We start from the raw sequence: 25,773 nt of genomic DNA, 5'->3' as shown, positions 1-25,773 counted from the left end.
CAGTAACTGTATATTGCTGTAAATTTTTTATTCTTTTCTCCCCTTTAGGCACATTGGCCTTTAGGTGGGAGGTTGTTGGGGTTAAAGGCACATTGCCAACCCTTAGTTAAAGAATTAAGAGTTAGGACACCTATGACTGTCTTAAGACAGTCATAGGGTAAACCTAATCCTAATAAAACTTAAGTGAGTTTGTGGTGTGGCTCACTCATCTTTTCACACCCGCACTATTGAGTCTCTCTAACTCTCCCTCTTGCTCCTTCTTCTCGCTCTCGGTCACCCCCTCATATAGAACTATGTGAGTCATGGAGAAATGCAGAGCATGAAGAAGATGGTAAAAAAAAAAAAGAATATTATTAAAGCCTTCTGGTGAACTGGTGTTACATACACCTAACAATTGCTTGCCTTGGATACATGAATGCAAACAATTGCTATCGTGGTGGCGTGTGAGATATTCTCATTGGTGATTATACATAGATGCTATAAGTATCAAATTATGGAGGAACATAAGTATCAAATAATGCTATGTCAAACCATGCACGGCGGATCAGGTTGCACAGAGCTTGTTTTGCTAATATGATTGGTTCAATTCTACAAAGTGCATGTTATGCGTCTTACATAAAGGGTAGGCATATTGGGATGGGACCTAGTTTGCAAAAACTTGTAAGGCAGGTGCTACCAGAAAAACCTAAGGCAATTCACGAACAAGGATTTGTAAATATTTCTCATGACATTGTTAATGAAGCTTTCTTGGGTTCTGAAAACGAAGCCTTTGGATGGGGATGAGGTCACTATTGGAAAAAAAAGACAAGCCAAATATTGGCTTAGGGATTCTCCAAATGTGTCACATAGACCTAACATTGAGTATGTAAATGTGGAAAGGACACCGGAACTGAACTTTGGGCTTCCTTTAAGATGTACATTGCTAAATAATCATATCCACTTTGTGCGAACTGTGTTGGAAAATCATATACACAAAGCATTTTGGGTGGTGGGAGATTAGGCATATTCCTAGTGGTAGTAAAGCCATGCACCTAAAGTCATATGCATGGGCACGAGCGGTGGCAAGAAAAAAGTAGGAAGGCAATCACCTTGGGTAGGAAAATAGAGAACATTTGGCCCCAAGATTCTTTGGAAAGCGATCTTATAATGGGGGTGAGACAATGCAATTCATGTGGTTCCATCTAGATGATATGACTCATACATGGAAACTAGATATGACTCATACATGGAAACTAGACAAAAGCATTGTAAATCCACCCCCAGTGCCACAAAACAATGGCCAGTTGACAATGGAAACAACATGAGCCAAGAGGAATGGATGCATTGAACAAAGGAGGGTACATATTAGAGGTCAATGATGTGCAGGCCAATAACTGGTGTTAGAAAGTGCTCTTGACCTGAGCGAGGTTGTAGTAAGAGGAATAAGAAGACAAGAAGAACCATTTTTGCTATAGCAAATGATAGGATCAAGAAGGAAATAGATTTGAAAGTTGTGGTTGTGCAAGAGAAAAGCATTAACTAGATTAGGAAGGTTGTCTTTCATATTGAAAGTTATGCATCAACTCCTTCTGGAAGTACTTGTAACAATGTGACTACAAGTGAGATTCCACAATGCATATATGTTGACTTTGTCCAAAGGTTTGAGAAAGGGAAGTTCATGGCTTGAAAGCATATGTACTTTGAATAAATTGTGGTCCTAGGTCTTGCATAACCAAAACATGTGCATCCACCATGAACCACAACTCTCTCTGATGGAACTCTTTCAAATTTTGTAGAAACCACAAGATTGTTTGAGCAATTTTGGTAGGAAGTTGGAGATGACCTTTTATGAGGTGGAGATAGTTACAACCCGTTTTTGTTATTAAGAAACTTTGTATTCATGCAATGTCATCCAACTTTTGCTAGTTTGGCATTACATTTGTGGCAACTATTGCCTCTAACAATATGAAATGTTGTTTATGTTGTAAGTCTCCTTTTGAAACCTATTTGTAAGTCTTCTTTCATGTGTATTTCTTTTCACATAAGTTGCTTTGAGTAGAAAATAATTAATGCAAGAGTGTTTGTAGAGTCCATTGATGGCATGATAATAAATGACTTATCACAACAAATATTTATGGAATTATACTATTTATTGATTTGAAGGGAGGGGTAGGGGCTTGAAGTGATATATAGCTAGCCACCACTAGCTATATTTTGATAGAAGTAAAAACTTGCAGAACTGGCAAGAAAAAAACTCACAAAGTGCCAAGGCCCCTCCCTTCTCCTCCTTTCTCCTCCCTCCTCCTCCTCCCTTCTGCTCCCTCTCCTCCTCCCTCCTCCTCCTCCCTTCTCCTCCCTCCTCCTCCCTTCTCCTCCCTCCTCCTCCCTTCTCATCACTCTCCTCCTCCTCCCTTCTCCTCACTCTCCTCCTCCCTCCTGCTCCTCCCTTCTCCTCCTCTCTCCTCCTCCCTTCTCCTCCATCTCCTCCTACCTCCTCCTCCTCCCTTCTCCTCCCTCTTCTTTCCCTCCATACTCTTACACCTTCTTCCTTTCCCACTCCCATGCTCCCCTTAAACCCTTAGTCCCTCAACCCTTGACCTCCATGATCTACGAGGGAGATGAGTTCTCCACCATGTGCTCTACCTTGAAACTTGGATCCTCCTTCTGAACCTTGGAAACTCCTTCTGAACCCTGAACCTCCCTCTAACCCTTAAACTCCTCCTAAACCCTTCAACCCCCAATGAATTCAAAAGCCTTCGTTACCCCAATCATGATGATGCATGTTCCTTTCACACATGCATGCACTATTTTTTATCACCACACTTAAGCCTATGTCTCTCATTGGAATACGACCCAAGGTCCTAAGCTACACTTATACTACAAATGACAAAATCGATATATTTGTAGGAGACAAAAAGCCTCAGAACCTTGCATACTGAGAATACCTTGCTCTTCTTGTGGAAGCCAATAATCCTAGTAAGTCAAGAGAACCCAGATACTTCATGGAATACAAAAGCTTATTTGAATCCAAAAGTAAAAATTAATCTAATTATTTAGTCAGCATTGAAAGCACCACAAGTTCCGCAAGTCCTAGCAGCACCAATAGTGCCAACATTGCCAGTACTGCCAACAGTGCCACCAATGCTAGTAGTGTCAAAAGTGCCAATAATACTACAAGTGCCAGTAGCACCATAAGTGCCAATTACCATGAGTGCCAGTACTGACAACACCAATTCGGCCAGGCAACCACCATGAGTGCCAATACTGATAGCACCATCAATCTCGCCAAGGAACCCAATGAATCCACAGGCAATAAGTTTGAATTGCAAATTTGCAGAGTTCAAGGGTCAAAAGAAAGACAATCCGGATAGCCATGTAGTGCAGTTTGAGACTAGATGGTAGGGAGTGGCTTTGATACAATGCTTGGGGGTCTAAAAAACTTATAATAGTTTGTGGGCACCTTAAGTGGCAGGGCTATGAGTTGGTGTAGCCTATATGGCCTAGCACAGTTTTTGGATTATGAGGAGATGAAGACAGCTTTCCTGCATAGGTTCCAAAAGCATGAAACACCAAATGACATCTGCAAAAAGTACCTGTTGTGCCAGATGTAAAGATAGTGGGAGAGAGGGAAGGAGTCTCACTTGCAGATTTCTCACACAAACAATGGGGGAATACACACAAAGGTGGAGGCTGAAAACAATTTTCCTCTTCTTAGTTGTGTAAGCCAAAAGAACTCTAGTACAAAGAAATAGAAGAACCCTATATGTGGGTCTCAAACCAAACTCAACTAACTAAGGTGGCATACTAACTGAGCCACAAACTAAAGTAGATAAGGATAGCTGTCATCTAGCTATTATTCATGGGCAGTGTACCAACTGCATCTGTAGCTAACAAGTCGGTGACATAAATGCACTACGGTCACCCTGGCATATCATGAGTGGAGCTCGATATCTCAACACTCGCCCTCGAGATCAATCCCAATTCCTGCACACCAAGCAGGTCTCTGAACTTGCACAGCTTCTCTATGCCCAATGCCTTCGTGAATATGTTAGCTACCTGATCCTCTATGCTGACATAAACTAGATTAATAAGACCTAGTAAAACCTTCTCCCACACATAGTGATAATGCACCTCAATGTGCTTTGTTCTAGCATGATAGACTAGGTTATTTTCCAAGTGTACACTGCTCATGTTGTCACAATAAATGACAACTGGCCCATCTGTAGACTGATGCATATCATAAAGTAGCTTATGCAACCAAGCTACCTCACATGCAGCCATTGCTACACCCCTGTACTCAGCCTCTGTGCTTGACAAGGCAACTGTAGGCTATTTCTTGCTGCTCCAAGTGACTGCAGCACTCCCAAAAGAGAACACATATCCACTGGTAGATCGTCTATCAGAAATAATACCAGCCCAATCAGCATCAGTGTATCCATGCAACTGTGTCTGAACCCTAGCCTCATAAAATAGTCCATACTACAATGTGGACTTCCCATACCTGAGTATGCATCTAGCCGCATGCAAATGTGGTTTCCTTGGAGCTTGCATAAACTGACTTACGAATCCAACATCATAGCTCAAATATGGCCTGGTAATAGTCATATTAATCAAACTTCCTACTATGCGTCTGTACATAGTAGGGTCTTCCAGAAGCTCACCTGCATCTGCACTCAGCTTCATGTTCTGCTCCAAAGGAACTGAAATATGCTCACAGCCCGTCATCCCATATTTGGGCAACATGTCCAATCCATACTGCCTCTGCAAGAGCCGTATCCCACTTGGTGATCTTATCACCTTAATGCCCAAGAAATAATGCAGCTCTCCCAAATCCTTCATCTCAAACTTTTGCTTTAAAAGCATTTTCACATGAAGGATATCCTCATCATCATCACCTGTGATGATCAAATCATCAACATAGATGACAAGCAGCATAATACCTTTCTCTGTTTTTCTCACATAAAGTGAGAAATTTGCCTTGGAAATCTGAAAGCCAATAGTGACAAGATAATGTCCTATCTTGTTAGACCATGCTCTAGATGCTTGCTTTAAGCCATACAAGGCTTTCTTCAACCTGCAAACAAACTCAGGATGAAGAGCATGAACATAACCTGGTGGCTGCTCCATAAAGACCTCTTCTTGCAAATCACCATGCGAGAAGGCATTCTTTACATCCATCTGATGTAAAGACCATCCCTTTGATGCAGCCATAGCAATGACTGCTCTTACGGTTGCCATCCTTGCAACCGGACTGAATGTTTCTTCATAATCAATGCCATATGTCTGTGCATACCCCTTGACTACTAATCTTGCCTTGTATCTGTTCACAGAACCATCTGCATTGTGCTTGACCGTATAAACCCACTTACAGCCAATTGCATTCTTGTCTTTAGGCAAAGGCACCAATTCCCATGTAGGATTTGCTTCCAAGGCATCCATTTCTTCATCCATGGCTTTCTTCCATTTTTCTTTTCCCATGGCTTGCTCAAAGGAAGTGGGTTTTGGTTCCTATATCACTTTGACCATATAGGCATAGTGAATGGCTATAAATCCATCATATTTCAGCCTATCCACAGGATATCTAGCTCTGGTAGAGCTACACAAAATAGGCTCACTTCTAGGTGCTCTCAAAACATCCTTGGTCTTCCTTACTCCAGGTGTAACAATAGAATAAATACCAACTCATCATCAATGCTCTGTTCTGAGCCACTGGATTCACCATCCACATAAGAGTGACCTGCATTCACATCAAACATGGGCTGATCTACCTTCTCTTTTCCTTTTCGTGATACCTACATACCACTATCTGCATTGCTTTGAGGAGATTCTCCTAATCTCAATCTGCCTATCCATGGTGAAGTATATGAACCACTACTAGAGGTCACTACAGGTCCACTAATATTTTGTGATTGCTGCTGTGAATTCTATGTGTGAATTCTATGCAGCATTACCATTTTGTGCATCTACATCAATCATCACATTTACTAGTTTATACCAGCTGCTCATCTCATCAAAAACAATGTCTCTACTCACTATAAACTTACGAGTAGAAGGGTTATAGCATCTATACCCTTTCTGTTGTAGAGAATAACCAATAAAGATGCACTTCTCAGCTTTTGGATCCAACTTGGACCTCAACTCATCTGGCGCATGAACATAGGCAATGCAACCAAAAATTTTCAAATGAGAAATATCTGGTTTCCTACTAGTATACATCTCCTCTGGTGTCATGCCATGTATTGCTACAATGGGAGTCCTATTCATTATGTAAACTGCTATAGCAACTGCTTCAGTCCAATAATAATCTGGAAGGTCTTTTTCATTTAGCATGGCCCGAGATACTCAAGACATGAAATACATCAGATAGTTATTTCTTTTTCCCATCCTGCATAGACAAAGAAATTTTACCAATTTGCAAAATAGGATGTTTAGTATCATCACCAGTCTCCACAAATCATGGTTTTTCCATTTTCCTTGCATCTTGCATCCATTCTGCATGACCTGTCATGTGGTTTGATGCACCTGAGTCAACATACCACACATCATTTCGTTCTTCTGCACTTGTCATAGAATTGGTCATGTGTTGCACCATAAATAGATGCTTATTTCTGTCATCACCCTGTCTACTAGAAGATGCATAATTGCCTTGTTGCACTTTTCCATTCATAATGTCATTCTCCTTTTTGTAGCAGTCTTTCGCCATGTGACCCATTTTACCACAATAGTAGCATTCAACATTGCTCTTTGCATTTTGGCCTCTCTGCCATCCACCACGACCTCTTTGGCTCCCCTGCCTCTAGAGTTACCACGTCCTCCTCCAAAGGACTGGTTTTCTTGAGTTTGCTACATATTCTGATTTCTACCATGGCCTCCAGATCGGCCTTCTCTACCTCTGCCTCTACCTCTTCCGGCATTTGAGTAGAAGACAGTTTCTTTTGAAGTTCCTCATGAAGAAGATGCACCCCCATTTCTCTGCTCTTCAGATATTAGAAGAGCAAACAACTCCTCAAAATCAGGAAATTTTTCATGGACGGCAATGGATGTCCGGAACTGTGCATAATCCTTTCCTAGACCATTCAAGGTCATAGAAACTAGATCATCATCTTCCACTGGTGACCCAATGGAAGCAAGTGCATCTGCAATTTTCTTCACCTTCATGTGGTAGTCATTGATTCTCATATTTTCTCTCTGCATATTGTGCAACTCCTACTTGAGCTACATTTTCCTGGCTTGCATATTTGTGTTGTACATTTTTGCCAAAGTATCCCATGCCTCCTTTGGCGTACTTGCATCCTGAATATGCACAATCATAGAATCCGAAATACTGATAGATAGCCAGTACATAACTTTTCTGGCTCTCTCATGCCATCCTTTAAATGCCTGCATTTCCTGTTGATTGGGAACATTAGGAAGAACTAGTTCTTCTTCATTTCCTGTAATGAGCTCCCAATAGCCTTTTCCCATAAGGAAATTCATCATTCTAAAGTTCCATGCCTGGAAGTTGTTCTTGTCAAGCTTTTCAGTGACAATCTGTGAAAGAGAATCAGACGCCATTACAAAACACTGCAAAATATTCTGTCACTACAAAAAACACAGCTTTTGCCTCACACGGGCAAATCTGCAAAACTGACAAAAGTGGTATTTGACCACACAGTCACTTCCTAGTGATGATTTTGCATCACAAGGCAATAAGGATGATTCTGCAACTCCTAATATCTTTGCACATAGGCATACGATGCAAATTCTGTGGCAACTTTTCACCGACCAACAAAGCAGTGGTCGCACAACAAAAACAGGGCCTTTTTCTGAGTGCCTGTGAAGAACTTCTGCCTTCAAAATGGGCCCCGAAATGGCCTCAAATCAGAAAAATAATGTCACCAAGGCCTTTGCCCTTACCCGCAACATATATTCCCTCTCGCCACACTGCGAAGGGCGTCTCAATCTGAGACAGTGCACTCTTGCACTTCCGGCCGTGCTACTTGGAGAGATTTTCTCCCAAACTTGAAAAAGGAAATCAACACTGGTCCTCTTACCAGGACACCGTGAACTTGGTTTGCTTTCTTGAGCTCTTACCACGAACTAGGATTTGATACCATGTAAAGATAGTGGGAGAGAGGGAAGGAGTCTCGCTTGTGGCTTTCTCACACACACAATGGGGGAATACACACAAAGGTGGAGGCTGAAAATAGTTTTCCTCTTCTTAGTTGTGTAAGCCAAAAGAACTCTAGTACAAAGAAATAGAAGAACCCTATATGTGGGTCTCAAACCAAACTCAACTAACTAAGGTGGCATACTAACTGAGCCACGAACTAGAGTAGATAAGGATAGCTGTCATCCAGCTATTATTCATGGGTGGTGTACCAACTACATCTGCATCATGGGTGGTGTACCAACTACATCTGCAGCTAACAAGTCGGTGACATAAATGCACCATGATCACCCTGGCATATCATGAGTGGAGCTCGATATCTCAACCCAGATTCATTCGAGTGTTCGGGTTATACCAAAAAACCTTAGTTAGGTGATTCTTCATGCAAATCTTGGACTTCGGTTGAGATGATGATAGTCACTTCATTTCTCTTAAACGCTTCAATTTCTCATCTAGAAGTTGAGAGTGCTCTCAACGGAAGCAAGAACGGAAGAAGGAGAGAGAGAGACAGAGAGCCACACAAGTTTGGTGGGTGCAGAACCACCCTAATCTTCTTTTTCATTCATTTATATATGTGTTTGAGTATTGTACATAACTGGGGTTAAGGCACAGTGACCTTTAACCCCCACAACCTCCCACTTAAAGGACAATGTGCCTTTAAGGGAGAATAACTAGTGAGCATACTATCCAATGCCCATCAATACACGACAATACTCAAACCGCTGACTAGGTAGACTCTTCGTCAGCATATCTGCAGGGTATCATCTGTATGAACCTTGACAAGCTCTATGCGCTTGTCCTCAAGTACCTCCCTGATGAAATGATACCTGACCTCAATGTGTTTGGTCTTTGCATGAAAGATCGGATTCCGTGCTAGCTGAATAGCACTCATGGAATCACTATGCAATGTCGGTACACCTGTATGAATCCCCAAATCTCCCACTAGCCGATCAAGCCATATAGCCTTCTTGCAACCCTCTGTGGCTGCAACATACTCAGCCTCTGTGGTAGACAAAGCAATGCACTTCTGTGCACGAGACATCCACGACACTGCACCACCTGCAAAGGTGAACACATAACCGGAAGTGGATCTCCTACTATCCACATGCCCTGCATAGTCTGAATCTGTGTACCCAAGTACACGCATGTCTCCTTTACCAAAGCAAATGCACATCTCCTTGGTACCCTTCATGTACCTCATGATGCACTTAACTGCCTCCCAATGCCTCTTTCCTGGATTAGCCATATACCGGCTAACAACTCCCACTGCAAATGCAATGTCTGGTCTAGTAGCTATCATAGCATACATAAGACTCCCAACTGCTGATGCATAAGGAACCTTGGCCATCATGGCCCTCTCCTCATCTGATTTGGGACTATCTGTATGACTCAGTTTCACATATGGAGGCAATGGAGTACTCACTGCCTTCCCCCCCTCCATATTGAAACGCTATAATACTTTTGTAACATACTCTTTTTGTGAAAGCCAAAGGAGTTTCCTACTCTGATCACGTGTGATGCGCATACCAAGAATATGACCTGCAAATCCCAAATCCTTCATATCAAAGGCCTCATGCAACTTGGCCTTTAATGCATCTAGCTCATAAGTATTCTTGCTAGCCAATAGCATATCATCCACATATAGTGCCAGGATTATTAGGCTATTATCCTTAGCCCTTTTAGTGTAGAGGCAGTGATCAATTTCACTCCTTCTAAAACCCTGGGACCGAATGAAAGCATCAAACTTCCGATACCATTCTCTAGGTGCTTGCTTAAGACCATAGAGACTCTTCTTCAGCTTGCAAACTAAATGCTCTTTGCCCTTTTCTTCAAAGCCTTCCGGCTGAACCATGTAAATTTCCTCATGCAAATCCCCATGCAAGAAAGCTGTCTTGACATCCATTTGCATAAGCTCCATATCCTCTACTGCCACTAGTCCGAGGATGCATCTAAGTGTGGTCATCTTCACAACCGGAGAGAATATCTCATCAAAGTCCACACCTTTCTCTTGCTTGAACCCTTTAGCAACTAAACGGGCCTTGTACCTAGGCACATCATCACCTGTGACCTTCATCTTGTAGACCCATTTACATGGCAATGCTTTCTTTCCATGTGGCAAAGAAACCAAGTCCCAAGTCTTATTCTTCATAAGTGAACTCATCTCTGATTGCATAGCATACTCCCACTTGCGTTGATCCTCGCGCATCATAGCCTCTTTGTAGCAAGAAGGCTCCCCGCAATCAGTAAGCATCACATAGTCTACCCCTGGAACAAACCTATCAGGCGGTCTAGACACTCTAGATGATCTTCTCTCATGACTTTCAGCATTTCTATGATACGCGTGGGATTAAGAGGGAGCTCACATCCCCTCGTACTCCAGAGCAAAATCCAGTTGCAAAAAAGATGAACCGTACCATTCAAGAAAGGTTGCAATGCAATGAAGACTGCAGTGCATGTGATCAATAGATCACCTAGTAAGAGTTTGGATGGTGGTATTCCTGAAGAGGCATGGAGTGGCAAGAAGCCCTCTTACTCTCATTTGCGTATATTTGGGTGTGAGGCATATGCACATGTGCCAAAAGAGCTTCAAAAGAAGCTAGATCCTAAGTCTAGGAAATGCATCTTTCTAGGTTATGGTGAAAGTGGAGAGATGGGCTATCGTCTCTGGGATCCAGAAGCAAAGAAGATCATACGCAGCCATGATGTGGTCTTCAATGAGAAGAAGATGCATAAGGCACCCATGAGGGATGTGGAAATGAGGAGAATCACTTTCCAGGATGTGAATCCACCTGCATATGTTGATAGACAGCAAGCTGTCCATGCACCAAATGTGCAAGAAATGGTACAACCAAGTACTCCCACGGGTATACAATCAAGGGTAGATGATGGATCATCTATTGGTGGAAATGATGAGCCAAATGTGGCTGATATGCAAGTGGGACAGCAAGCTGATACCAGTTGAGAGTGCTCTCAACGGAAGCAAGAACGGAAGAAGGAGAGAGAGAGATACTCTCCACCATTGTCAGTCCGTAGGCATTTAAGCATTCTACCTGACTGATTCTCAACCAAGGCTAGCCATTTCTGAAATACCTGGAATACATCACTCTTCCGAGCTATAGCATAAGCCCACACTTTCCTAGTTGCATCATCAATGAATGTCACATAGTATTCAGCCCCGCCTAATGACCGTGTAGGCATGGGACCACATACGTCTGAATGCACCAAATCAAGCATTTCAAACTCTTTCTTTCCCCTTCTTTTATGGGCTGATTTAGTCTGCTTCCCATAGAGACAATGCTCACAAAATTCAAAATCAGAGAAACTCAAATGCGGTACATAACCCAAACGGCATAAGAGTTTCATTCCATTCTGGCTCATGTGCCCCAACCTGCAATGCCACAAAGAAGTGCTTGGCTGCTCGGTTATTGCAACAACATGATCAAATACCCCTGATACATGTAAGGGATACAAAGTCCCACACTTGGCACCCCTAGCCAAAAGCATAGAGCCCTTTTGAATTTTCCAACTTTGAAAGCCAAAAGTGGTGTGAAAACCAGCATCATCTAGCTGACCCACTGAAATAAGACTCTTGGTCAACTTAGGCACATGTCTCACATGTTTCAAAACAAATGCAGACCCATTTGCAAAAGAAAACTTTATGTCACCTGCTCCCACTATGTCACATGCATAGTCATTTCCAAGATGCACACAACCTGTCTTTCCACTATCATAAGTGGAGAACCATTCCCTATGGGGAGTAACATGGAATGAAGCACCAGAATCCAAAATCCAATCCTGGGAATATGCATCATCTGAAGTGGTAAGCAACTCTGCAGATAAAGTAGACATGAAGAGAACATCATTGTCACTATCACGTGTGACTGCATTGATCTCCTCGATCTTCACTTTTCCTTTGTCCTCCCTTGGACTCTCTTCCTTTTGATTTGCACCCCAATTTGCATTCTTTTTCTTATTCTTTTGCTCTCTTTTCAACTTGTAGCAATCCTTTTTCATATGGCCCTTCTTGCCACAATGGTAACACTCAATGTTTCGTGCCCTGGATTTGCTACGAGACTTCCCTCTTTCTTGGGACTTCCCCCTGAACTGTGATCTGCCCCTTTGCACATTTAAGGCTGCATCCTGCTTGTTGCCATCCATAGACTTCCGTCTAATCTCCTCGGCCAACAAGCTACCCACAACATCATCAAATTTCAGTACTCCACCAGGTGCAGAGTTACTGACAGCTGTACGGAAGGTATCCCATGAGGATGGCAATGAACATAAGAGAAATATTGCCTTAGTCTCCACATCAAAATTCATTTTCTGAGCCTGAAGCTGGCTGAAAATAATATTGAATTCATTCAAATGAGAAGCAATGGAGACCCCTTCCTTCATCTGCAGCTCAAACAACCTCTTCATGAGGTAAACTTTATTAGAGGCAGTTTCCTTTTCATAAGTGGCACACAGTTTCTTCCACAAATCTTCAGTAGTCTGCTCATTTACTACTGTGAAATAAACTCACTCTGCAAGATGAAGTCTAATAGTAGACTTTGCTAATGCATCCAACTCATTCCAATCATCCTCAGACATATTTGCAGGCTTAGCTTCAATCCCTACCAAGGGTTTAATCTGCTTCTTTTGAATAAGCACATCCCTTATCTGTTCTTTCCACAAAGAAAAGTTTGTCCCATCAAACTTTTTAATGCTGAAAAACTCCTTTTCAGACGTGGAAGAGGATGCCATGATGCAAATGAAATAAAATCCCAAATGCTAGTACATGCAAGAGAGAATCACACCAAATACTAGGTGCACCCAAATGTGTATGCCACAATAGAGTGAAATATCACCAAAACTCAAAGCTCAAAGCATCTGACTCATGTGCATATACTATGCATCCATATGAGCAAATCTGGCCCAAAAGAAAATGCCAATAAGTGCCAAATGACTCAAGCATAAACATTGTCCACTGGCATATGCATCAATAATGTCTCATCCAAGAGAGCATAGCACTATCAGTGCATCACCTGCAATGTGTCAAAGCTGTCCCTCAGCTTAAAATAGAATCCATGTGCAAAGCGTCCATAAAAAATAGCATCCCACAAGGCAATTTGGGCCTATCAGCGCATCCAACAAGGACCGCAATGCATCAAAATGGCCTATAAATCATCCACTGCAACCCAATGCATACCACGAATGAGCGCACACTGCTCAAACTGCAACCAGAGTGATCTGCATAAGGTATGCTCAAGAAATCATAGTCCCATGGTAATGAGCGCTACTGAAAATAGAACCTGAGATGCCTCAAAACATGGGCGCCATTGCATAATCGGAACTAGCAAGAAAATCTGCAAATATCTCTCTTCTGTCAGAACTCCAAAATCCCAACCGATGAGTGAGAAATGGGAGTCAACACTTATCCACTGCCATGTGGCATAAATCTAAGGTTTCAAAACCTTAGTATGAAAAATGCATAATAGAGAGACGAAATCGAATACACAGAGATTTATAACTCTGAAAATCCTCCACCGAATCACGCAAGAACTGATAGGTAGGGGTTTTTGGGCGTCCGGAACGCAATGGGACAGACGGTTTTGGAAACCGTGGTCTCAATCACTGGGTCCAACACACGGACTGAAAAACGTTTTTTGAAACAGAGCTATCTGTAAACTCCACCGGAGTGCGAATGATGAGCAACATAGAAGTTTTAGGACCTCCTGAGTCCACCGGAACTGACAGATCTGCAAATGGTTGCTCCAAACTTGAGTTCCAACACCCGGGCAAAAAACGCAGGAACTGATACAGTGAGTCAGAAATCCACTGAAATGATCCCAGATTCAAGAATGAAGGTGTTTCCAAGCTCCTGAAGTAATGTGGACACCAAAAGCAAGCAATAGTTGCCTCTACAAGTCAATACGGAGTCTCTGTCATCGAACGGAACAGGGAAAAGCTCAAAAAACGACTTTTTCTTTCAAACCACTTAACAGGCTCTCAAAACCACTTCGCAAAGCCAAAGTGACTTTTCCAAAGGTTCCTCCAAGGTCTCTGCACACTCGGATGCAAGTAAAGTCACCCACAAAGCTTCCCACAGAGCTTCTCCTTCCTCCCACAGAGCTGCTGAGCTTCCAAGCATTCACGCATGCTCAGCTAGATCACCCGAGCTCTGATACCAGTTGAGAGTGCTCTCAACGAAAGCAAGAACGGAAGAAGGAGAGAGAGATACAGAGAGCCACACAAGTTTGGTGGGTGCAGAACCACCCTAATCTTCTTTTTCATTCATTTATATATGTGTTTGAGTATTGTACATAACTGGGGTTAAGGCACAGTGACCTTTAACCCCCACAGAAGTTTCTCTATCTCACTTGTTTTCTTCTTCTATTTCCTCTTCTCTTCTCTCGATTTCTTTGTCTCCTTCTTGCTAGACTTATTCTTCTTATGTTTTCTCTTCTTTTTGGATCTACCATACTCGTCATCCGAATCACTTTTGGATTCTTCACTTTTGGATTCAATTTCACCGTTCGTATCACTATCAGATTCATCTATAACAAAATCAAACGCACCGCCCTTGGATCGAATTGTAAACAATCCACATCGTCGCTCTACTCTTTTAGCTACATTTATCAAGTCATTCAAGCCATTATCACCTTGGATATCCAATCTGCTTACTATGCTATGTATCTTTTTTCTTAATCCATTGCAAAAGTATTCCACCAATGTCTTCGTTGTGGCTCTTTTAGTCAAATCCACAATCTTTTAGAATTTTTTTGTATAATCTTCCACCATTAATTTTTGCTGATGTAGCGTGGGTGCTCGAGGCTTTGTGAGTATGTTATACACCAAAGTGAGTAGACCACTCCATAATCCGTGCACCATGAGTGGACCAATTTCATGTGCATCACTTGGATGGGCTATTTGCTACAAGATTGTAATTCACATGTGCCTTCTAACACTTACTTGCACTTGCCCATCAAATCCTTAGCTTTGACTTCTAAAAGGTGATGTGATCAGCATAGTGCCATTATCCAAAACCACACAATGGGGTGCATATCAACATGGAAGTAAAGGCATCATCATGCATTGGGAATCCAACCTTAGTGGGGGTTTGTTGCTTGGTCCTTGATAGCTAGTCTACCCATAGAAAGGAGAAAAACAAGCTGTGTGCAATACGTCAACATGGGGAGCTCCATTTGTGTTAAGGGAACTCCCTACCTATGCCTCCAATGAGAGTGTTGTCATGCCTCCACCTAACTCTACAGTCTTCTCCTTCTTCTTTCTTCTTCCATCTTCTTCTCTGTCATCTCATCTTTCGTTTGTTAGCAGTGTTCGCTTTCTAGATTGTAGCTCGGTTGGATGTGGATTACTTTGAAGAAAAGTTGAGTTGCTGCCCTTTGTTGCTCGTTTGTGATTCTTCTCGTTTCATTGTGGATTTCTTTCAAAAAAATATGACTTGTTGGTCTCCTTTTCCAGGTGATTTTCATTTTTATTATTGTTTACCCATTTGCCTCTTTGTTCATGCTGTTTTACATCTCCAATAGCTGGTATGTAAGAGCAGAAGAGTGTTTTGTCTAGTGTGAAGGGAATACTATGTCTAGAGATGGTGGGGAGTGGGAGGAATTAATCCTCTTCTCCTTCTTCTTCGAGCCTTGTTCGTCTCGCACGAAACCTCGTTTGGACTCTTTATCGTGCCTTTCAGCTCCAGGGGAGATCTTATCATTTGGCTTGTATGCTTTTCCTCTTCCTCTTTCTCCTCCTCATCTGCATTGCCCACATGCTTTGTTGTACCTCCTCCCTCTCAGCCACATGCCTCAAGACCCACTCTCTCACAAAACACAAGCTTCTTCACCTTTTCCTTCCCCCCAGAGTAGCAACACCCTTGGAGAGCTTCGTAATAGGGCATAGAGATGGAGGTTGAGGTCAATCATCTACAATGGAAGCAAATGATTGTCCCACATCTGATGGCTATGCACAATCTGCAGACAATTTTTGAAGCGGCACGCCTGCAATGACAACGTCTATGACCTAAACTGCACTCTCTCCTTATGTCATAGCAGCATTGTTTTTTTACCATAGAGGGTATCGACTTGACGAAGAAATAAGTATTGAAAACCATGACAACATATGTTAGATCTCCCAAGCCACCATGAAAAATGGGTGTAAAAACAATCATGCCATCACCAGAAAACAACCTTTAATAGTTCTTGATAGCATATTCCAAAGCATAAATAGATAGAAATGAAAACTGATCACACATATATAAGAAACATAATTTAATCCCAAAGGGACACATGGTATTTGCTCCTCATTACTACATTGATGTATGTCATAATTCTTCTCTCAAGAAACCTAGAAGCCCATGTTCAAATCATGTGTATGCACTACACTCCTATGCATTGTCATGCATTTACTAACATATCATATGCATCATATAAGCATAGGACAAGGCCACAATAGCAATACCACCACACTACAAGCCACTTTACAAGGTGATCCAAGTGGTTTTAGAAGTGTCAATCTGGGTGCTCGAGGCTTTGTACGTATGTTATACACCAAAGTGAGTAGACCACTCCATAATCCGTGCACCATGAGTGGACCAGTTTCATGTGCATCACTTGGATGGGCTATTTGTTGCAACATTGTAATTCACATGCACCTTCTAACACTGCACTTGCCCATCAAATCCTTAGCTTTGACTTCTAGAAGGGAATGTGATCAGCATAGTGCCATTATCCAAAACCGCACAATGGGGTGCATATCAACATGGAAGTAAAGGCATCATCACACATTGGGAATCCAACCTTAGTGGGGGTTTGTTGCTTGGTCCTTGATAGCTAGTCTACCCATAGAAACGAGAAAAACAAGTTGTGTGCAATACATCAACATGGGGAGCTCCATTTGTGCTAAGGGAACTCCCTACCTATGCCTCCAATGAGAGTGTTGTTGTGCCCCCACCTAACTCTATGCTCTTCTCCACATATTTGGGGGGGGGGGGGGGGGGGGCTTGAGGGTGGCTAGCAACTACAGACATCCATTGTCTATTCTAGCTAATTTAGCTGTTCAATTTTTTATTGGGATTGATCTTAATTTGTAGAAATCATGAGGAGATGGTGAATTACAAGAATAATAATTTGGTGGAGATAATGTTAGTAGTTAGCATTGCCATCAATATGCACAGAATGTAATGAGCTTGAAGAATGCCCAAAAAAAGCCATATCCCAAGCCCACCCAAAACATAAGTATACCATAATGAATGGATCTCATAGTATGCTAACATTGAAATGTTCTCTAATCCTAACCCAACAAGGTGGGAAGGCCAATATAGCTCCTATGAGGTAGCACAAAGTCCAACAAAGGCCAACTAAGAAGCTACCATCAACAAACAAAAAGAAGATCGTTACACTTTGAAAACAAGCTAATGATAGCTCCACAAACTGTAAGGAGAGCTCCATCATGTTCCCATCATGTTGACTAGTTAAGGTACAATATTCGAGGCTTCATGACCACATGAGTAACCTATGACTTGACTACATCAATAACCTACAACTTGACCACATCAACAAACTTGAACCTACAAAAACTAGGAAAAACCTAGGGATCAACAAAAGCATTAGGCTATCCTAGGATAGAACAAAATGAGAACTAGACCCATGAATATTTTATCACCCATCTTGGACTCATTCATTGCCTCCTTGGTCACAATACCCATAGTTCAAGGTCGTTCCCAGGTCATTCTACTGGATAAGCTTGACTATTGCTCCAATCTCAAGAACCTCCCCTATCCAAGTCTAGTCCCAACTTCAAATTCATTTGTGGTGCCAATTTGGTCAATTATTGGTTCATCATCGAGGGCAATTTAAATGCACTTTGTTGACTTGAACATTTTTTTTGGTAATAGGTTTGAAATAACTATATTCTCTAGTAACATAAGATGTTCCATTCATGTTAGTATACATTCATTTTGGCAATTGTGAGGTTTTGCAACAACGAATGCCCTTTAAATCCTTACTTTGCTATGGATCCTTACTCACAAGCTCTATCCATTAGAGTGGCTTCTTGTCTAGCGTTCCCAAGCAACTCCTTCTCAAAGGACGTGCACTAGTCCTCTTAGGCTTAGCTTCTTGCTTTTTGCTATTGTTTGATAACATCTTTCTACCTGCTAACTCATCGTTTGTGGGCTTTCTTCTCAAGCTATTTGAGTGTGTCTATAGCTGTCTTCTTGAGATTTGTTGGATTATTCATGAGCTCCTTCATTCATAGCTCTCCTTTGTTGCAAGTCAAGCTTCTCTATTCTTTTTGTTGGAGCCTGTTTGAGTACCCTCCTTGCAAGCTGAAGCTTTGTTATTGAATCTTTTGCAATGCAAGCTCTTTAAAAGCTTTGCTTAAGCTTCTTTCCTTGCTACTCCTTGCTTCTCTAGTTCAAATCTTCTTGTTGAGCTTTTCTATTCAAGCTTGCATTGTCTTTTGCCATATTTTGTTTGGCTAGCCGAAGCAATGCCTCCATTTGAGTAACCATTTTTTATGCTTGAGGAGTCCTAATATCTATGTTACACATGCTGATGAGTGATTGTGGTATGTGCTGTAAAGGAAAGGGTTAAATGGCCTAACCCTAACCCTAAAAGGAGTTGTATATATTCTACATTTTCAACTAAATCTAGTGTATAGTTAATCATTTGTGCTATGCTCTCTACCTGTGCCCTCTCTCCTCATCTCCACTCTTCTCCTCTCCCCTCTTCATATTTTATCATGGTATCAGAGCATGGTTCTGTCTTCTACTGAGGCATTGAGATTCTAGAGAGAGAGAGAGTGTGTGATTGAGAGATCGAGATTGTTCTTGAGTGATCGTGAGGATTCTCTTACACTAAGAGAATTTCCATTTGCTCAATAGAATTCCATCCATTTGAAAGAATTTTCGTTCATTGGTTTATTCATTTTAAGAGAGAGATTCGATTCATTGCTTGGAGAGAGAGATTCATATGTGAGAGAGGCTCCACTCCTGATGAGATTTCTGAATTGAGAGAGTGATAGAGATTTCTCTTTAGAGAGAGAGATAGTTCATTCAGATCTACCTTGCAGTTTTTTTCTCTTATTATAATATAAGTACTATACAATTTGTTTGTTTACATGATGGTTTTCTTTTATTATTATAATATGAATGCTATACATTTCATTTATTTAAGATTTAAAATTCTATAACAGTTCATTCATTTAGGAAATCAACACTTGTTTGCTATTTAATGATATCAATGTTCATAGTACTAATATTAAATTAATATGCTACTTTGTATTCTAACATTTGTATTAAATACACTATCTGACATTATTATAGCATGATCATCTTTTATGTTTTAATATTGGTACTACTTGCTAGAGTACTTACATAATGATTGTTGATTGGTTTATATCATCACGCAATGATGGATCACAGAAACTCAGCAGAGAGAGAGAAAGCAAAATTGAAGTTCGAGATTCAAATGCTTATTCACGAGTTTTCAATCAAACATGCTATGGCATTGAGCAATGAAAAAATTAGAGCCACTATGGCTACTAAACATTTGCTAGATGAAATGCAAAAGCAAATATTCGAAAGCTTTCATATTGCTTGGCAAAATCATGGACAGATGTTAGAATCTGAGATTCGTGAGATAGTAAATGGATTCGTCAAGCTCCTCATGGATTGTCACAATAGTTTATGTAACAAAGACCATGATAACAGAGCTACAATGAAAGAGATTTTAACAAAACTACATATGCATTATGCTGATGAACACATTGTAATGCGACCTATAGAAGAGATGAAATCGCATTTGTAAAAGTTTTGATTTTAGCATCATGTATATAAAGTTCCAAGTGCTTTCACAAAATGTTGCAAAAGTAGATGACTCAAATTCTCTAAACACAGTTGTAATCATTTAAGCATTTTGTGTATAGAGTTTCAACTACTTTTACGATATGTTTCATAGGTAAGCGATTCAAATTCTCTAAGTTACATGTACATGTTTCAATCTTTTATGAAATGTTTCACAAAACTCTCTAAACATACTTGCATTCATTTAAGCATTCTGCGTGTATAGTTCAAACTACTTTTATGATACATTTCATGGGTAGATGATTTAAATTCTCTAAGCTACATACATATGTTCTAATTTTAGTATTCCTATATTATATACTTGTATTCCTATCTATATCATACATTGTGACTATTTACAAGTTACTCTTGTTTTAGTAATGTTTTTTCAAGGTAACTAAATATTTATATAATAAGATATACATAAAAAAATAACAATGATTAACTTTTACATTCTTACCTTGTGAAATCACAATCGAATACTGTTTTTTTTTTTGTTTGATTTTGCTAGATTATAATTAGGTACTGATTTTTTACTATTAATTTCAACCTTCTTTCATTTAACTCTATACAATTATATAATTGTGTAGGATGGCAGCTACGTAGCTACACAATAATTAGTTGAAAGTGATCAAAGTTATAGAACTCATGGAACAGATGCAAGCAGTCACATTTGAGGGATTAATCCTTAACCATCGTTATGGAACATTTGACTTTAACAAAGAATCTTCATATTTAAATATATGTTGTTGACTTAATAGATGATGAAGGTCTTGTAATGGTTACATTACAACTTCACAAGGAATTAATAGAAAAGTATGAGCAATATATACAAAAAAACCATCATATAAGAATCGAGAATTTTATCATTTTGGGAAGGAAACCGTCATATGATAAAGGAGACGCTGACATGACAATACGAATTACATATTACACAAAGATAATTAGAATACATCCAAAAGAAATCGATCTTCAATTTTACCCTAATTCAAGTATAAAATCATTAACAGGTACATTCAGTAAGGAAAAAGAGGGCACTCTTGCCATTGCTATCTTGGAGGATGGTGGAAAAAGATACACTGAAAAGATCACAATGTTCTATTTGCAAGTGGCTGATGGCGTGAATGAAATAGGCAATGAACTGGTAACTAGCTATACTTCTTTAGAATATTTACTTGAATCCAGTAACAAAGCTATACTAAAACTATGGTTTTTTTTTCTCTTCTTGGAATTCTAGATTACCTTTTTCCTCGAAACAAATACTGAAAGAAATTGTACGTACAAATTATCTTGCCCATTGGGTATCTGTGCATATGAATAACACACCTCAGAGTGTGTTCTTTGATGGTTGTGCATAACACTTTGTGAAAAATGGGATTTGTGGTGAATTCAACCATCCAAAGCATAATCGATGGGAATGATACTTTGCACTCATATCAATGTATATGGGATTCACATGTGTGCAAAGTAGCCTATCCATCGGGTATGTGCGCATTTGAATAACACACCTCAAAGCTTGTTTTTTGATGTTTGTGCATAACACTTGGTGAAAAATGGGATTTGTGGCAACTTCGACCATCCACAGCATATCCAATTCGCACTATACTTTGCATGGGCATCATTGTAGATCGTATTTATAGACTTGCAAAGTATCTATCCCATCGGGTATGTGCACGTTCGAACAACACATCTCAAATTCTATTTTTTGATAGTTGTGCATAACACTTGGTTAAAAACGGGGTTTGTGGAGACTTCAACCATACAAAGCATATACGATGAGAATGATGCTTTGCATCCACCTCAAAATAGGTGTTCTTGATGTGCATGCAAAGTGTCGTGCCCATTGGGTATGTGAGAGTTCTAATAAAACATCTCCGAGTGTGTTCTTTAACAGTTGTGAACAACACTTGGTGAAAAATGGGGTCTATGGTGACTTCAACCATTCAATGCAAATCTGATGGAAAAAATATTTGCAACCATATAAAAATAGCTGGGATTCATGTATGTGCAAAGCATCATGCCCATTGGATGTGTGTGCATTCAAATAACACTTTTCAAAGCGTGTTTTTTAATGGTGGGCATAACACTTGGTGGAAAATGGGCTTTATGGGAACTTCAACCATCCACAGTATATCATATGGTCACGATACTTTGCATGCACTTCAATGTAGGTGGTTTTGACTTACATGCAAAGTATAATTCCCATCGCATATATGTGTGCTCGAATAACACACCTCAGAGCGTTTTTTTAATGGTTCTGCATAACACATCATGAAAAATGCGATTTATGGCGACTTCGACCATCCAAGCCATATCCGATGCACATGATACTTTGAACACACCTCAGTGTAGGTGGGATTGGCACCTGTGCAAAGTATCCTTCCCATTAGGTATGGTGCATTCGAATAACACACCTCAGATACTATTTTTTTATAGTTATGTGCATAATACTCGGTGAAAAATGGAGTTTGTGGTGAACTCGAACATTCAAATCATATACAAATTGTATGATACTTTTCACATGACTCAAAATTGGTCATATTGACTCACATGAAAAATATTGTGCCCATCAAGTATGTGCACGTTCGAATAACACACTTTAGAGCGTGTTTTTGGATGGTTGTGCATAATACTTGGTGAAAAATGGAGTTTGTGAAGACTTCGGACATCCAAAGCATATCCTATGGGAACGCCCACCTCAGCATAGGTCAGATTCATGTGTGCAACATACTATTCCCATTGCATATGTGTGTGCTCGAATAACACACCTCAAAGCATGTTTTTGCTCGTTGTGCATAACACTTGGTGAAAAACGGGATTTGTGGCAACTTCGACCATTCAAATCATATTCTCCAGGCATGATACTTTACATATGCCTCAACATAGGTGGATTTGATGCACTTGCAAAGTATATTGATCATCGGGTATGTGCATGCTTGAATAACACACCTTAACTACTATTTTTTCATGATTATGCATAACACTTGGCGCAAAGTCTGGTTTGTGATGACTTCAACCATCCATTTTCACGTGCTTCAATGTAGATGGTATTGAAGTGCATGAAAGGTATCATTCCCATTACGTATGTGCACGTTTGAATAACTCACTATGGAGTGTGTTTTGTGACAGTTGTGCAAAACACTTGGTGAAAAAATGGGATTTATGGTGACTTCGACCATACAAAGAATATCCGATGGGCATGATACTTTGCACGAACCTTAGAGTAGAAGGTATTGATGTGTGTGCAAAGTATCACGCCCATAGTGTATGTGCACATGTGAATAGCACATGTTTTTATGGTTGTGGTAATAACACTCGATGAAAAATGGGTTTGGTGGCAACTTTGACCATTCGAAGCATATATGACATGCACATACCTCAACATAGGTGGTATTGACATGTGTTCAAAGCATCATTGCCATCGGGTATGCACGTATTCAAATAACACGCCTCAGAGCATGTTTTTTGCCGGTGGTGCATAACATGGTGGAAAACGGGATTTCTGGCAACTTTGACCATCGAAAGCATAATTGACAGGCATGATACTTTCCACATGCCTCAACCTATTTGGGATTAATGAATGTGCAAAGTATCATGCTCATCGGGTATGTGTGTATTCAAATAAAACACCTCAAGTAGTATTTTTTGATGGTTGTGCATAACACTTGGTGCAAAACAGGGTTTGTGGTTACTTTGACCATCTAAAACATATCGGATGGGCACGATATTTTACACATTTGTCAATGTAGCTGGTATTGACATGCACACAAAGTATCATGCCCATCATTACCATCACGTATGTGCATGTTTGAATAACACACCTCAAAGTGTATTTTTTTATAGTTGTGCATAACACTTGGTGCAAAATGGGGTGCACCTCATAATAGGTGATATTTATGTGTGTGCAAAGTACCTACCCATGGGGTATGTGCTTGTTTGAATAACACACCTCAAAGCATGTTTTTTGATGGTGTGCATAACACAGTGGAAAATGGGGTTCATGGCGACTTCAACAATCCAAGCATATCCAATGTTCATGATACTTTTCACATACCTAAACATAGGTTGGATTGACATGTGTGGAAATTATCGTGCCCATCAGGAGTATGTGTGTTTGAATAACACACCTCAGAGAGTATTTTTTTATGTTTGTGCATAACATTTGGTGAAAAAGGGAGTTTACGGCGACTTCAACCATCCAAAGCATATATGATGGGCATGATGCTTTGTGTATGCATCAGCGTAGGTGGGATTGACATGCATGCAAAGTATCATTCCCATCAGGTATGTGCACATTTAAATGATACACCTCAGAGCATGTTTTTTGATGGGTGTGCATAACACTTAGTGAGAAGTGGGGTTTGTGGCAACTTCCACCATACAAAGCATATTGGATGGGCTCTATACTTTGCACATGCCTCAACATAGGTGGGATTGATGTGCTTGCAAAGTATCATGCCCATCGCATATGTACACATATGTAATAAAAAACTCATGACTAATGGAGGGCTTGATTTGTTGTAGCAGGCAACTTCTTAGTACCAAGACTTAAGGGGCCTTCGTTATATAGAGCCCCTACCAGCCCCTTCTCTTGGCTACTAGGCCATCATGATGGTGTTGAATAAAATGGTCCTTGCCTCTTTTGTAATTATATTTTTAATATAATTTTAAATTGAGTTTAATTATTATGTTAAATTTTAATAATGATCTTTTTGGGAAAAAAATATTAGAATTAATTTTTTATATTAAAGCTTACATTTTGACTTATGTGGCATTTAACCTCCACACATGCCTGGCTTGCAGAGTTGTCCTTGGTCCCTATGCTCATGAGGAACGGGAGCTAGATGGGACCACTCCAAGATTCAGATCCATGGACTCTCTTAAAGAGAGAGGTAGATTTTGTTGTGTTGTGTCTCTTTCATAATTATATTTTCAGTATAATGTTAACTTGTGTTTAGTTTTAGAACCTGTTAATATTCTTTTCAACGGGTAGTTTTCCTATAAGCCACATGGAAGATTTAACATGTAGTGTACATAGGCATGGGTTGACATTGAAGCAACAAAGGGTTAACCATATTCTCTTATTGCAATTTTTAGAGCATATAGATAGGTTGCAGGAGATAGAGATGCAAACCATAATAAAAAGCATGGATCAGCTACTTCAACAGAGGCATAGAGAGGAGGGAAAAAGCACAAGGAGCACTTCATGATGCAATTAATGAATCAAGAGATGTGTTGCTATTGGAAAGACTCAACTATTTTTGTATGAATCTCCTTCACTTGATTAATGCTCTTCTTCAAGGAGTAGCACGATTGCATCAAGCTATGGTTCTATGCATATTTGCATCCTAGCAACATCTTGCTTGACTTTAGTTCAAATGGTGTATGTCGTGTTGAAATCATTGATTGGGGTATGGCACAAGACATTGCAGAAGATCCTAGAAAGGGTTTCAAGAAATTAAAGCAGTTGCCAGGCGAGAGTTCAAAGAATTGGCATCAACGGATCCAGGAATGCAAGTGTGAACATGCTCAAAAACATTGGCTTAGTTGGTGACATCAAGCATCATCTATGCAAAAGCCAAAGTGATGATGAAATAAAACCCCACTTCTTAAAGAATCAAAAAGATATAGAGGACCTTCAAGGGGTCACATAACTTTAATATTATCATTGTCATGGTCCTTTTCCATTTGCTCAGCTTCATCACAAGTACCACCTATAAGATCCAATACTCTTCTAGCCTTGTTGCTCGTATCTCATTCCTCTTTTATCTTATTTCCCTCTTTTTTAATGCAGAACCTTGAGAAG

The sequence above is a fragment of the Dipteris shenzhenensis genome, chromosome 5 (genome assembly GCF_047967505.1).
Source record: "Dipteris shenzhenensis isolate YYH24624 ecotype China chromosome 5, Dip_SZ_1.0, whole genome shotgun sequence".
In the NCBI taxonomy this organism is placed as follows: Eukaryota; Viridiplantae; Streptophyta; class Polypodiopsida; order Gleicheniales; family Dipteridaceae; genus Dipteris; species Dipteris shenzhenensis.
This window is presented reverse-complemented; position numbering follows the sequence as displayed.